Below are 15,278 nucleotides of genomic sequence, written 5' to 3'. Positions count from 1 at the left end.
GAGCTTCCGCCGGGTTGCGTAGCAGCGGTGGGCGGGGCAAAGGTTCCGTCCCACACGGCGGCGAGTGGTCGGAACCCTTTCGCGTCTTCTTCCCCTTCCCCTTCCCCTCCCAGAAAAGGCTGGGACCCGGCACCCGGGCTATCTCTCGGCCGCTGCGAGCACAGCGAGTCCAGACCGCTTCCAGGGCGGTGCGTACGGCGCCTGCGCGCGATCCTACTTAAAGAAGGGTGTGGGAGGGAGGGGGCGATGTCCCAAGGGGGATTGAGGCGGGGGTTCGAGATATTGGAGGTCAGGAGAAGGGATGAGAGTAAAGATGAAAAATGGAGGAAGGAGCAGCAGTAGGGAGGGGTCCAGAGGTGATAAAGGGGCGCTGGTGGGTGGGTTGTTGGGGTGATCCATTGGAATGGGGGAGCCTTAAAAAGTGCAGGAGGGGGCCTGGGCTGGCTGGAGGACAGGGAGGAGGGGACTTGAGGGAACAGCGTGGTGTTTAAATAGGCAATGATTGACAGGCCGGGAGCGGAGGAAGGGAACATTCTGAGGGCCAGCCTGGTAGGGGCCGCGGAACCTGAACCCCCGCCCTCGAAGCGCCATAGCTTGGCTCTTCTCCCATGCCTTGTCTTTGGCAGCCTTGTCTTCCTCCTCCATTCCTTCCCCTCTCTCCCTCCCACCCGTCTATGTAGGAATCTCACATTCCTTACATCCCTGCCCTGGGTTTGCAGCCGGTCCCTCTTCACAGGCTTCACCCACCGGAAAGCCTTCTCCAAGCCAGAACGCAGAGGAAATTGAGGACTGGGAAGGAGGGAGCTGGAGAAGGAGCAGAAAGCTGAGAGGGGTGAGAGTGTTTCGCTTGAGGGACTGACAGGCATCTTCATTCAGAAACTGACTTCGTTCCATCTAGTAGCAAATGCAGCTGTTAATGAGACCACTGAACCACTGTTCTTGGGGACTGGACTGTGATAAAGTCTAATCCCTTCCTGTACAGGTGGTTTTAGTCTGACAATAGAGCAAGAAGCTGATATTGTTGCAGGCTGCTAGTTTTCCCCAGATAGGGATGGTAGGGAATCTGAGTGATGCAATGTTACTGCCCTGTGTGTCCAGCCGACTTTGTGGCTGCACCTGGATAGAAAAGAAGAAACAAGCTTCTTTCAAGTATTTCCTCACGGACCCTCAGAACTCTAAATTTATTTTGCATTCTATTGCTACAAATACCTCATGGTGTTTGTACGAATAGTGGTATGAATAGCAGTATTCAGTATGCTTTCATATTTATTATGTCATTTTATTTTCCTGGATAATATGTAAGATAGATAAGTCAGTTACCATTTTCCCTGCTTGACAGGTGAAGAAACTGAAAGCTGCAGAAGGGATACATGGCTTGCTAAAAGTCGTACAGCTGGCAGAGCAGGGACCAGAATCCGGGTCTCCTGACTCCAGGTGCCCCTTTGTGTTGAAAAATCCTGTTTTGTTCTGGTCAAGAGAGCTGTGAGGGGGGATATTTTTTCCCAGGATGGACAACTGGTAGTCTGGAACTTGTCTCTAAAAGACTGAACATAGCACTGATTCCTGGAAGCTTTTCTTGAGGTTTGGGGTGGACGCCAGGCTGTTGGGAAATACAGTATTGTCAAAATGGAAGAAGCATTGTACATTCCTCTGTATTATGAATGGGAGAGACCTATCAACTCCCTCCCACTGCCCCCCAACTACCTGGTCTGCTGCCTTTATCCTCTGATTAGTTTTTAAATACTGCACTAACATGTTACCGGAGAAGGCAGTGGCACCCCACTCCAGTACTCTTGCCTGGAAAATCCCATGGACGGAGGAGCCTGGTGGGCTACAGTCCATGGGGTCGCTAAGAGTTGGACATGACTGAGCAACTTCACTTTCACTTTTCACTTTCAAGCATTGGAGAAGGAAATGGCAACCCACTCCAGTGTTCTTGCCTGGAGAATCCCAGGGACGGAGGAGCCTGGTGGGCTGCCGTCTGTGGGGTCGCACAGAGTCAGATGCAGCAACAGCAGCAGCAGCAACATGTTATGGCTGCTGAGCATAATAAACTAATGAGCCCATGTACCAGACTCAGGATGAGGTGGTCTCTGTTTTATGGATAAAAACTGTCATCCTTCCTAACATAGTCCTTAATATTGATCCATGTGAAGGTGAGGAAAGGAATTTGAGTAGTTTCTGTTCTGCCTCTGAAGCTTTGTCTCCCTCTACTTGGTTTCATCCTTTTAGTAATGAGAGTTTGGTCTTCCCAGTTGTCTGTCCTGGAGTAATTTCCTGATTGACTGCGTCTTCATTTGTTTTAAAAAAAAGCCTGATCCCTTCAGGAATATTTCCGGAATTACACCTATACCAATATTCTTGAGTATCTTCTCCTTGTGAAACAGTATTTTCTGAGTGGAGAGTAGGACACAATTCTTTTTATATGAAATAATTTATGCGAAAGCACTTTGGAAACATTAAAGCACCATACTGTGCATGTAAGGCATCATGGCTCTCTGTGTTACGTAGCCACAGATTTGGATTCTCTGGCATTCCTTGCAATTGTTTGCACTGAATAAAAGAATCTTTTCTGTCTCAAACAGCTCCTCTTCCCTGCCTTGCTTCTTGTCCCTTTCTGTCCCCACCTCAGCTGTGTTTGAATCACTTGGCCCGGGTGTGTGATTCCTTAGCAGATGACCTCACTCCTTACAGAGTAGCCTGTGTGCCTAACCCTGAAACCTGTAGCTCTCAGTGGAGTTGTCTTGTCCTCCTCAACTGACCGTCAGATCCAAGTCTGTCTAGTTTCACTGCCAAGTGCAGGTAGTGCTCCTGACTCACCTTTTTCTTCCTTGTTCCTATTAATAGAGTGCTCCCGATTGTGACATCACATCCATCCCCTTGGCGATGGAGCTTGTTACTAGGAAGGAAGACTCAGTCGGAGAATAGCCAACAAGATGGGTTACTGGGAGCGTCTCCTGAGTGGCACTGAGTGGAGGCATCAGGGGGTCGGAGCCTTGTGAACAGGGAACCTGCCCCCCAACACTTGGAAGGTAAAAAGCATTGATTCAGAACGCCCTTCTGGGCTTCAACCCTCTTCTCTGCTAGTCTGGATTCCTTCTGCTCTTGAAAACCTGATTCTCAAAACTCTTTTCTGCATAAACTTTTTTATGATTAACCCATGTCAGTCTGTTCTTCAGTGTACACTTATGTCTTACATGAACTATTAACTTTGACTTGTTGATAAATTGTTAAATTTTACTATTTTTGTGTGTTTTATAGCCTGCGTACTCACTCATTGAACTCAAGCCTGTGCATTTGTTTGAGGACAAGGATTGTGCTTGCTGTTTCTTTTACATGTCTTTTACATGAAGATTAGATTGGGGGTAGCCACACAAATAGTGCTTGGTGCTGATGACCAAGGTGGTGGTGGGGGTGGGGTCCTTGCTGATCTTTGAGGCCTGGTAGGCCTCACTTGAGGTGTTAGAGTTGTTTTTGAAGGATTGTGTGACCTCTGGATGCTTATTTATTTATTTATTTAAAAAATATTTATTTATTTGGGTGTGCCGAATCTTAGTTGCAGTATGTGGGATCTAGTTCCCAGACCAGGTATTGAACTCACGGTCCCTGCATTGGGAGCATGGAGTCTTAGCCACTGGACCACCAAGGAAGTCCCCCTCTGGATTGTCTTTCAAATTTAACCAATTAAAGTGTGTGCTGAAGAAGCCTGACTTTAAAAATCCCCTGTGCTAAATCTAGTCTGGATCACAGAATTCTGGAATTAAATGGAACCTTAGAGGCAACGAGAAAACTGAGTTCTAAGAGCTCAGTTCTGCAAGAGAGGGAGTGACTTCACTCTAAGGATTCTATTGCTTAGATGAAAAAGACCACTTTCTTCCATTTAGAAAGTCAGGAGAGTTGCCTAAAGAGAGCAAGGTCAAACTTGGCTCTCATAAAGCCAGGGCACCTTTTATAATATAATTACCCCTAATTTAGCCTGTTTTTGTACTTATGTAGAACTTATATTGTCTTGGCTGCTTCATTTCATGTGGAGTAAAGGGAACTGAGGCCCGGAGAGGTGAAGTCAGTTGCCTAAGGTTACACGCTGCTCAGTAATAGAGCTAGAGTGCCACTCAGGTTTCTAGATTGTCAACTCAGTTTTCTTTTTCCACATCTATTTGTTTATTGGGAGACAGGGAGATAAGATGAAATGTTTTAGGGACTCCCTTGAGGCACCCTTCACCAGCTACTTTTTTCACTAGGTTGAAATTCCTAGGAGTCACCTGTTTCATTGCAGTGGGGCAGGTTATGGGGCCCTTTGCCTTAATGTCTGGTGACTTGTGGTAATTGGTGCTGGAGAATTCTTAGCCCTCTGTACCTGTATTGTATTCAGGGCATGGATGAGAGAGAAGGAGTAGAAGGAGGTTATAGCACACATGCTTGGATTTTACCAGTATAAACATGTGACAGCATACCCAGTTACTCTAAGATGGGCATCGCACTAACGTCTGTGCATGTGAATGTGCACGGTTTGCACATCGGTACATGGGTTCAAGAAACCCTGAATAAGGGAGGGTAAATGTTCAGGCTCTTTCAGAAACAATCCGTTTTGAATTCCTAGCTCTCTCTGGGAGTAGACCAGTGAAAACAATCGCAACAGTAAGTTACAAGGGTGTAGGGAGTGGCCTAGTAAAGTTCTCAAGTTTTTATTTATTTATTTGAAATTAATTAATTAGTTTACTTATCATTTTTGGCTGCACTGTGCCTTCGTTCCTGTACGTGGGCTTTCTCCAGCTGCGGGAAGTGGGGGCTACTCTCTAGTTGTGGTGCACAGGCTTCTTGCAGTGGCCTCTCTTGTTGCGGAGCACAGGCTCTGGCCCATGGGCTCAGTGGTTGTCGCATACAAGCTTAGTTGCGCTGAGGCCTGTGGAATTTTCCTGGACCAGGGATCATCAAACCTGTGTCCCCTGCATTACAAGCAGGATTCTCGACCATTGGACCACCAGGGGAGTCGTCACATTTTTATAATAATGCTGACCAGAAAAGTAGAGACATCCCAGTGTAACAGTGAGGAAGTACAGCCTCATAATTACCTGCTTTGGTTCTGGCCTGCTGGGAATGCAGTTTTCAGTTTGGGTTCAGAATGTTCAAATTGGGTAAGTTGGCGGAACTCCTATTAAGCCTGAAGGGACACTTCAGTGCTAATTTAGTTCAACTCCCCGACTTACGTGAAACCTTCCAAGGCCTTTTCCTGTTCTACAGCTCAACAAGGAGATCTAGGAAACTGTGCTTCCAGTGGCTGTGGTCACTGGCTGTGATTCTTGCGGTCTCTGTGGTTTCAGTTTTATTAAGGCTTCTGTCACTAGGGCAGTAAGCAATTGAGTTCTTGTGAGGCACCCCCCTTGAAATGAGAACCTACCCCTGTGATAGTCCCACAGTAATACTGAGAGTCCTAGAGAGAGAAGGACTAGTCACAGAGCCTAGCCTGTCAGCTTGACTGTCTACCCAGGGGCCAGGCGAGACAGGGCAAGGAGCTGGCTTCCAAGGCTGTGTATAACCACTTCCTTCAGCATGTTTCCCATAGACGACACATCGGAAATACCCTAGTCGGAATGAAATCTAAATTTCTCCGTAATTCTTGAGGTCACACCTCTGAAAGAAGAGAGTTAGAGGAAGATGGATAAAACAGGAGCATCTCCAAGCAGATAAAGTGGAGGTTTCGATTCAGAAAGAACAATGCCCAGCATCTTTGCAGAGTTCTGTAAACCTTGACTTTATGGTGGGAACCTTGTAACTCCTAAGCCTGGCTGGTGGCTTCTACACCCTCTGACCATCCCTGTACCAACTGAGGCAAGTTCTCTGCTGTTTCTTCTGGGGATGTGGGATCCCATGAGACCCCACTAAGATCAGTTTTCAGAATTTGTAGTCTTCCTTAAGATAGCATTTTATTTTAAATATTTATTTGGCTGTACCAGGTCTCAGTTATGGCATCCAGAATCTTCTAGTTGATCTTTAGTTGTGGCCTGTGAGATCTAGTTCCCCTACCAGGAATCGAACACAGGTCCCCTGCATTGGGAGCATGAAGTCTTAGCCGCTGGACCACCAGGGAAGTCCCAGGACTGTTTTGAAATTAAAACACAAGTGAAACATACTACAGACTCTCAGCCTGCTTTCTACATTGCCCCATAGCAACAAGAGAGAGAAGGGTATTGTTTTAATTTTTGCCCCTTGCTCTAAGGTAACTGATTTTTTTTAAATTAAGTCTTGCAGAAATATATTCTGTAGATCAAAATTATAATCTCAGTAGATTTTTAAAATGTGTACACAATATATTCCACTTAAAAAGAGAAGTTTTTATATAAATGGGACCACCACTATATGTACTGTTTTTGCAGCTTGCATTTTTCAGTTTGAGAGGCAGTTTAACATAGCAGTTAAAGGCTTGAACCCTGGGGCCAGTCTGCCTGGTTTGGTATCTGGCTCCACCACCTGTTAGCTGTGTGATTTTGGGAAAGCTTTTTTTTTTTTTTTAAATGTTTATGTATTTATTTGGCTGTGCTGTGTCGTAGTTGTGGCACACAGGATCTTTTATTAATAGTTGCAGCATGCAAACTCTTAGTTTTACCATGGCGATCTAGTTTTCTGACCAGGGATCGAACCCCAGCCCACTGCATTGGGAGCAGGAGGTCTTAGCCACTGGACCACCAGAGAGGTCCCTAGAGAAGCTTTTTAACCTTTGTGCATCTCTTTCCCATCTGTAAAAGGTCATGCTGACCTCACAGAGTAACTCATAGTTATTGTAAAAATCAGTTGAGTTAATATGCCAGAAATGCTTAGAATTGTGCCTACGACATAGAAATACTTAATAAATAATGATTTAATTATTATTTGGTTGTATAAGTAAAACATCATTGTAAAAAAGAGGAAGAAAAAACTAATAAAGCAAAACTCTGAGTGAAATTAAAAGTACTAATAACATGCAGAATATAGTCAATATCTTATAACTCTAAATGGAGTAGAACCTTCAGAAATTGTGAATCACTGTATTGTACACCTGTCACTTATATTGAACACCAACTATACTTCAATTTAAAAAGTATGGAGGAAAAAAAGTAAAAGTACTAAATGTCTGTACTTAGGGGCAGCTTCTCATATGCTTTTAGATGCTCTCCAGCATAAGTGTGGACACACATAAAATTTTTTTAATGAAAATGGCACTGTAGAATATATACTATGAATAAATGTTATTTTACTTATATAAATAATGAATAAATTTGAATAACCTAAATAAACAAATATTAATAAAAATATCTAAGTCATATTAATGCTACATTGTATCCCATTTTAAGGATGTAAGGAATTCTACTGGATGTTTGTGTCACTTCTGATTTTTTTGTACTGTTATAAATAATACTTAGATAAACAACCTGGTATATTGTTTTGCTCACTTGTGTAATTATTTCCTTAGGCTAAGTTATTGAAATTAGGATTGCTAGATGAAAGGTATATATTATTTTAGGATATTGACTGACCGTTTTGTTATGATTCACCTTGATTAACTTTTTCTTGCAAGAGAACATTTTTTCCAGACCTTGCTATAGTATACAGCATGTTATATATGTGTGTTGTATATGTTACATGATATAAATGACACATATAGTATATGTGACATTGAGTGTTTTGGACATGTTTTTTCATTTAACCTTAATACTTTCACAGTTTAGGATAACTAATAAAAGTATTTCTTTATGTGACTATTGAGTACACACACACAGAAAATCTTTTTCAAAGATTCAAAGGGATAACTGAGGAAATTAAAAATTTCCCCCATTCCTGTTCCTTAATGACCCTTCTTCAGCAGCAGCCACTATTGGCCATTTCTGGAGAGTTTCGTATATATGAAAGCATTCATATGCATTCATAATACATATGCACACATATGTATTATATTTTGCCCTTATTTTGGCACATTTCCATATACTATTATATACCTTAGTTTTTTTCTCTTAGCAGTGTATCTTGGAAAACTTCATACCTGATACATTTTAAGGCAGTAATAATTTTTTTTCCTCTGATTAATATAGTAGCTATTATAGAGAAACCAGATTACACTTTGTTTATTTAATTGAGGTAGATATTGTTAGAAGCTTCTCTGGTGGCTCAGATGGTAAAGAATCCACCTGCAATGCAGGAGATCTGGGTTCGACCTCTGGGTCAGGAAGATAGATAGATCCCCTGGAGAAAGAAATGGCTATCCACTCTAGTATTCTTGCCTAGAGAATTCCCTGGACAGAGGAGCTTGGTGGGCTATATAGTCCTTGGGGTTGCAAAGAGTTGGACACGACTGAGCAACTAACACTTTAACTTCATTTTCAAATATTGTAAAGTCAGGGGTTCAACAGCTGAATTATGGGTGTTGGGTGATATTTCTGCTATCATGTAGAGGCTGTCTCAGGTAGCACCTAGCCATTATTCAGAATAGCACAAACCAGTGTCAGGTTGCATTAACTGAAGTAGAGAGGAAATGCGATAATAGTTCCATTGTGTCCTTAGAGGTCGTCGGCAGGTAAAGCTCCCAATACCGGTTTTAGAAGGACATGGGTAACTCTAGATGCTGTGGGAGAGTTGAGTCTAGGCTAGATACTCCTCTTCTGTGCTCCTGCTGCTCTCTATCTTGACCTTTCCCAGGACTGTCTAAGCTCAGGGTGACTGACTCTTGGATACCATGGAGAGGATTCCAGCCCTGGTGTGTTAAACCAGATGGTCTCTTATGGTCCATTCCAACTCTAAAGGCAAAAATAAGACTGTCTTAACCAGGTCAGTGGGGAAAACTGTGTTTCAACAGATCTATATTCAAGTTTGTGTCCTACTTTTTAAATCTATTATTGGGTCGGCCAAAAAGTTTGAGTTTTTCCATAAGATATTACACAAAAACCTGAACAAACTTTTTGGCCAACCCAATATATTATGTTATTGTATATTCCTCATAAGCATCATTTAAAATACATATCCTCAGGCTTCCCTGGTGGTCCAGTGGTTAAGAATCTGCCTGCCAATGCAGGGGACATGTGTTTGATCTGCTGAAGCTGAAGCTCTGATACTTTGGCCACCTTATGCGAAGAGCTGACTCATTGGAAAAGACCCTGATGCTGGAGCTGACTCTTTGGAAAAGACCCTGATGCTGGAGCTGATTCATTGGAAAAGAGCCTGATGCTGGGAAGATTGAAGGCAGGAGGAGAAGGGGATGACAGAGGATGTGATGGTTGAATGGCATCACCAATTCAACGGACATGAGTGTGAGCAAGCTCCGGGAGATGGTGAAGGGCAGGGAAGCCTGGTGTGGGTCGCAGAGTGATACACGACTGAGCGACTGAACAATAGCAGCTTGGAAGATCCTGAAGACCCCGAGGCTACTCCTGAGCCAGTGCTCCAGAGCCCACAAGGTGCAACCACGGAAGCCCTCGTGCCTAGAGACTGCTCTGCAACAAGAGAAGCCACCACAGTGAGAAGCCTGTGCTCTGAAACCAAGAGTAGCCCGCACTCAGTGCAGCTAGAGAAAGCCTGTGCACAGCAGCAAAGACCCAGCGCAGGCAACAATAAACAAATAGATGTTTAAAAAAAAAAAATAGATGTGCTAGATATGCTCTTCCATCAGGTGGGCTTATATTACCATAAGTAAGTGTAGCTATACTTTACTGTTCACTTAAATGAATGTGATTATCTTATTTTTAAAAGTTCATTAGTGTGATTTTTGAAAACCTGTCTGGACCTCTTTCAGTACCATTCTTCTTTCCTGCTTTTTTTTAAAGCCTTAATTAAAAAAAAAAAATTTATTTGGCTGCACTTGGTCTTCATTGCTGCACTCAGGCTTTCTCTAATTGCAGTGAGTGAAGACAAATGTTCATTGCATTGCACGGACCTCTCATTGCAATGGCTTGTCTCAGAACACAGGCTCTAGGGCATTTGGGCTTTAGTAGTTACGGGGCACTGGCTTAGTTGCCTCATGGCATGTGGGAGCTTCTCACGGGGATCAAACCTGTGTCCCCTGCATTGTCAGGTGGATTCCTAACCACTGGACCACCAGGGAAGTCTGTCTGCTTTCCTGCTTTAAAGGTGTCCCTCTTCCTATTTAACATATTTCCTGGTTTCCATCCTACCTTTCCCTCAGTGACCAGATTCTCATCTTTACTTTTCCTTCTTCACTAGAGCTTTCCTTTTAGTACATACACATCCTCAAACCTTCCTTAGCAAAAGGAAAAAACACCCCTACCCAACCCCCTTCCTCAGCCTCCTGTGCTCCTCCTTTCTTCCTTGGAAATCAGGCTTTTGACAGTTTTCTTCAGTCCCCATCTCTCTCTCCTGTTCACTGGGCCACTGCAGTCCGGCTCCCACTCTCAATGCTGCGTTGGCCGCAGTGCCACCCAGCGCCATGCAGCCCCCCTCTGCTGTGGGCGTCCACAGTCCCATGTCTTGGCAGTTTCTGCTTTTTTAGTCCAACTTGTGTTTGCAGTTTTTGACACTTCTTTTCCCTCTAAACATTCCACTTCCTTAATTTGTGTGTGTGTGGTAAAAACACGTAACACAAAATTTCCATCTTCACCATTTTTGAGCATACAATACAGTTCAATAATGTTAAGTATATTCACATTGTTGTGAAACAGACCTCTGGAACATTCTCATCTTGCAAAACGGAAACTCTGCTCATGAAACAAGAATTCCTCTTTCCTTCCTCCTCGCCACACCCCCAACTCCCTTAACTTCTGTGACTCTCTTCTCTCCAGGATTTTCTCTTATCTGGGGCCAATCTTTTTCAGTCTCTCTCTTTTTTTTTTTCAGGCTCCTTCTCTGCCCCCCTTTTAAATGTCATTATTAAAGTATTTTCACACACTGTTGGTGGTGTTGTAAATTGAAAGGGCCTTTCCAGAGTATGGTATGGAAGTGTCTAGAAAACAAATAGCAAGCCCACCATTCAGCCCAGCAATTCCAGCTCTCGGTATCTGGCCTAGGAGAGAGATTTGTTCTCATGCTCCAAAAAAGTCATGTTACAGGGGTGTTAATTGCAACATGATTGTTTCAGGGGAAAAATTGGCAATCAGGCAAACCTCAGTCCTGAAGGGAATGGCAAAACACATTGTAATCAAGGCTTAGACTGGTGGCTTGAAAATTCTCAACCACTAGAATATAAACTGCCTGGGAGCAGGGCTTCCTTCAAACATGATTCTATGGGACTTCTCTGCTCCAGTGGTTAAGACTCTGAGCTTCCACTGCAGGGGGCATGGGTTGATCCCTGGTTGGGGAAATTAAGATTCTGCATGCTGTACACCGTGGGCAAAAAAAAAAAAAAAATCTATGTATAGCAAAGGAGGGCAGGGCAATTGAAAGAAGGAGTGTTCACCAAGCAATGGATGGCGAGAGGAAGGTGGGAAGAGTGGCTTTATTCTTTTAAAATGAGCATGAAGTCATATATACTACTTGTGAAAAAAGGACAACTAAAAAATAAAGCAAAGAATCAGTGCTCCCTAGTGTTCCATAGACTTCAGAACCATCCTCATTGTCTGGTTTCATTCTGTGTACTTTCCCTTGTGGCCTTTCAAAACCCATCAGCTATTACCTTCAGGATTTCTGCTTGGAATCTGAAACTCTACACGTCCAAGACTAGGATCATTATTACTTGTTACCCCATCCTGATCTTTTTCAAAGTTTCTTATTTTGGTAAATAAGAATTCACCACTAATTATCCAAGGCAGAAACAAAAAAATAATCTTTTTATTACTTTCTGAACTAATATAAATTCCCTCTTTTAAAATTTTTGTTTATTCATTTTATTATTGTTATTTTTGGCTGCACCATGCAGTTTGCAGGATCCTAGTTCTCCGAAGTGGGAGTGTGGGAGTCCCAACAACCACTAGCCTGCTTGAGTCCTGATTCCTTCTCTTAAATGCCTTGGTTTGAACCTTTATAGTTTTTTTAATCTTAATTTTTACAATAAACTCCTACAAAGATCTTACTCTCTCTAATATTCCCTATCCCCTATATTTTTTGCACGGCTGCCAGAATCTGCCAGTCTAAAATAGAAAGCTGATCATGTCAATTTCTTAAAGCTCCTTCGGGTGTACACACACTTAAGACTCTCCCCCACAACATTCTTACTTACATAGGAAAAAGTAATAACTCTTAGAGTAGAAAAACCTGACAGATAGCACTTAACCAAAGGGTCAAAGCTGGTACCACCAGGAACAGTACAGATCAACCTTATGTGCTCCTGATATGATGCATTGAGAACACAGTGCTACTTTGTGGTATTTTTGCCTAAAATGAAACCTGAATTTACTTACTTATTTTTAATATTTATCTATTTATTTGGCTGGGTCAGGTCTTAGTTGCAGTATGCAGAATCTTTAGTTGTGGCATTCAGAGTCTTAGTTGCTGCATCTGGGATCTAGTTCCCTGATCATGGATCGAACCTGGACCCCCTGCATTGGGAGCTTGGAATCTCAGCCACTGGACTGCCAAGGAAGTCCTAAAACCTGAATTTAATCACGAGGAAACATCAGACAAATGAGAGACATTCTCATATAACTGGTGTGTCTTCTTATTTAGTCATTGGCTGTGCTGGGCTTTCTCTGGTTGCAGTGGTTGGGGGCTGCTTTCCAGTTGCGGTGCGTGGGCTTTGTCACTGTGGTGGCTTCTCTTGTCATGGAGCATAGGCTCTTGGCATGTGGGCTCCAGTAGTTGCAGCACGCAGGCTCAGTAGTTGTGGCACACGGGCCTAGTTGCTCTGTGGCATGTGGGGTCTTTCTGCACCAGGGATCGGACCCGTGTCCCCTGCATTGGCAGATGGGTTCTTATCCACTGTACCACCAGGGAGGTCCAGTGCGTATTCTTAAAAAAAATGTCAAATTTATAAAAAACGAAAAGGATTTAGTAACTTTTTCAGTCATAGGATTAAAGAAGTTTGACAACTCAGTGCATAATATAATTCAACATAATCTTGAATGTTCTTTTGCTCAAGGAGATTATTGGGACAACTGGCAAAACTGGAAAAATGGTTTGTAAATATAATATTACATCAATGTTAATTTCCTGATTTTTATAATTTTACTATCAATATAAAAAATGTTCTTTTAGGAAATACAGTACACAGTATTTATTTAGGGTTAAAAGCATCAAGTCTACAGTTTACTTTTAAAAGTTCAAAAAATTTTGATATATATATATATATATAAATGTGGTTAAAAATATGCAGTTATAAATGTGGTTAAATGTAAACATTTAAGGAGTCTGGATGAAGGATATATGGGATCTTTGGAAGTCTGAAATTGTCAAAGTAAAAAAAACCTGTAAATTTATGTCAACAAAAATCCTTCAGGCACTCCCATAACTTTCAGGTTAATTCTAACCCTACTATAGTATCCCAGGGTCTTCATTACTCTTAATTTAAACCATCCCTCTTTAAGCTTCTAATGCTATATGCTGTCTCTTTGCTGTTGTTTGAACCAGGATTCTTTTGGTTGAAAGACACAGAAGCCCAACTCAAAGTAGCTTAAATAAAAAGAGGATACACAGGGTGTCTCACAGAAACCAAAGTTAGGAAGACAGCTGGATCTTGGGAATACACCTGCACTCTGATCTCAGGACTTGCTGCTCTCATCCAGGCCTTTCTCACTGTGTTCGTCTCAGTCTTTTCTTTCCCTCTGTAGATTTGTCTTCCTCAGTGAACATGGCACACAGAGAAAGAGCAACTCATCTTGCTTGATGTCAAATTCAAATTCTCAGAGATACGATATGTTGGCCCTGATTGGGTTGCATGCTCACCCTTGGCCCAGTCAGGTGCAGCCTAGGGTAAGGTCTCTGTACTAGTGGGGCAGCTTCTCTGGGAGCCATGTGGATGAGAGAGAGGGAGTAGAATTTCTGGAGCGAACAATGCCATGGTGTGCACTACAGCCGTCAGTAATGAAGGGCCACAGAACAGGGACCCTGCACTGCTCTCTCTCGGCTCTCTCACCACCATCCTCGTTGCTCAGTGAGTCACAACAAGGAGAATCTCAAGGGGCCTTTGTTCTGTGTTTTACATTTCACTTTATGATGTCTTTAATATCACCTTTCATGTACTCACTCTGATCCATTACTGTTGATAGATTATTCAAAAGAATGTTGACATAGGAACAGAAGGTCAGAGGTCTGAGGAGAGACAAATATATGGCTATCCCCACTTTTTTTTAAACTTTTTATTTATATTAGAGTACTCTTGAGAGTCCCTTGGACTGCAAGGAGATCCAACCAGTCCATTCTGAAGGAGATCAGCCCTGGGATTTCTTTGGAAGGAATGATGCTAAAGCTGAAACTCCAGTACTTTGGCCACCTCATGCGAAGAGTTGACTCATTGGAAAAGACTCTGATGCTGGGAGGGATTGGGGGCAGGAGGAGAAGGGGACGACAGAGGATGAGATGGCTGGATGGCATCACTGACTTGATGGACGTGAGTCTGAGTGAACTCCGGGAGTTGGTGATGGACAGAGAGGCCTGGTGTGCTGTGATTCATGGGGTCACAAAGAGTCGGACACGACTGAGCGACTGAACTGAACTGATAGTTGATTAATGATGTTGTGATAGTTTCAGGTGCACAGCAAAGGTACTCAGTCACATGTATACATGTATCCAATCTCCCGCAAAACTCCCCTCGCATCCAGCCTGCCATATAACATTGAGCAGTGTTTCCTGTGCTATACAGGTCCTTGTTGGTTATCCTTCTTAAATATAGCAGTATGTACATGTTGATTCCAAACTCCCTAGCTCTCCCTTCCTTCCATTGTTTCCCCTGACAACCATAAGTTCATTCTTTAAGTCTGTGAGTCTGTTTCTGTTTTGTACATAAGTTCATTTGTATCATTTCTTTTTAGATTCTGCATATAAGGAATGTCATGCGGTATTTCTTCCTCTCTGACTTCACTCAGTATGACAGTCTCTAGTTCATCCATGTTGCTGCAAATGGCATTGTTTCCCTTTTTATGGCTGAGTAATATTCCATCGAATACATGTATCACATCTTCTTTACCTATTCCTCTGTCAGTGGATATTTAGGTTGCTTCCATGGGTCGGCTATTGTAAACAGTGCTGCAGTGAACATTGAGGTGCATGTATCCTTTCGGACCATGTTTTTCTCTGGGTATATGCCCAGGAGTGGGACTGCAGGGTCATATAGGAGCTCTGTTTTTAGTGGAATTTTTTTAATACTCTTCTTTAAAATTTTATTTATTTATTTATTTTTGGCTGTGCTAGGTCTTGGTTGCTGTGAGAGC

The 15,278-nt window shown here is 42.8% G+C and overlaps 1 protein-coding gene across 4 annotated transcripts in view; it reads left to right on the top strand.

Annotated features, from left to right (window-relative positions):
* Window positions 1-26: 26 nt before the first annotated feature.
* Window positions 27-15,278, top strand: part of RNF41 (ring finger protein 41) — a 28,319-nt gene continuing 13,067 nt past the window's right edge. Inside the window, exons 1-3 of one of the 4 annotated variants that reach the window (XM_006075037.4) lie at window positions 27-188; window positions 737-832; window positions 2,848-3,032. The gene's annotated coding sequence lies outside the window, so the exon portion shown is untranslated. Of the gene's footprint in view, window positions 189-680; window positions 833-2,847; window positions 3,033-15,278 lie in introns of all 4 variants that reach the window. The other 3 variants (XM_006075036.4, XM_025283734.3, XM_006075035.4) reach the window with 3 other exon arrangements.

This window comes from Bubalus bubalis, chromosome 4, assembly GCF_019923935.1.
Source record: "Bubalus bubalis isolate 160015118507 breed Murrah chromosome 4, NDDB_SH_1, whole genome shotgun sequence".
Classification (NCBI taxonomy): Eukaryota; Metazoa; Chordata; class Mammalia; order Artiodactyla; family Bovidae; genus Bubalus; species Bubalus bubalis.
Note: the sequence above shows the minus strand (reverse complement) of the source record. Positions and strands in the feature narration are given on the sequence as shown.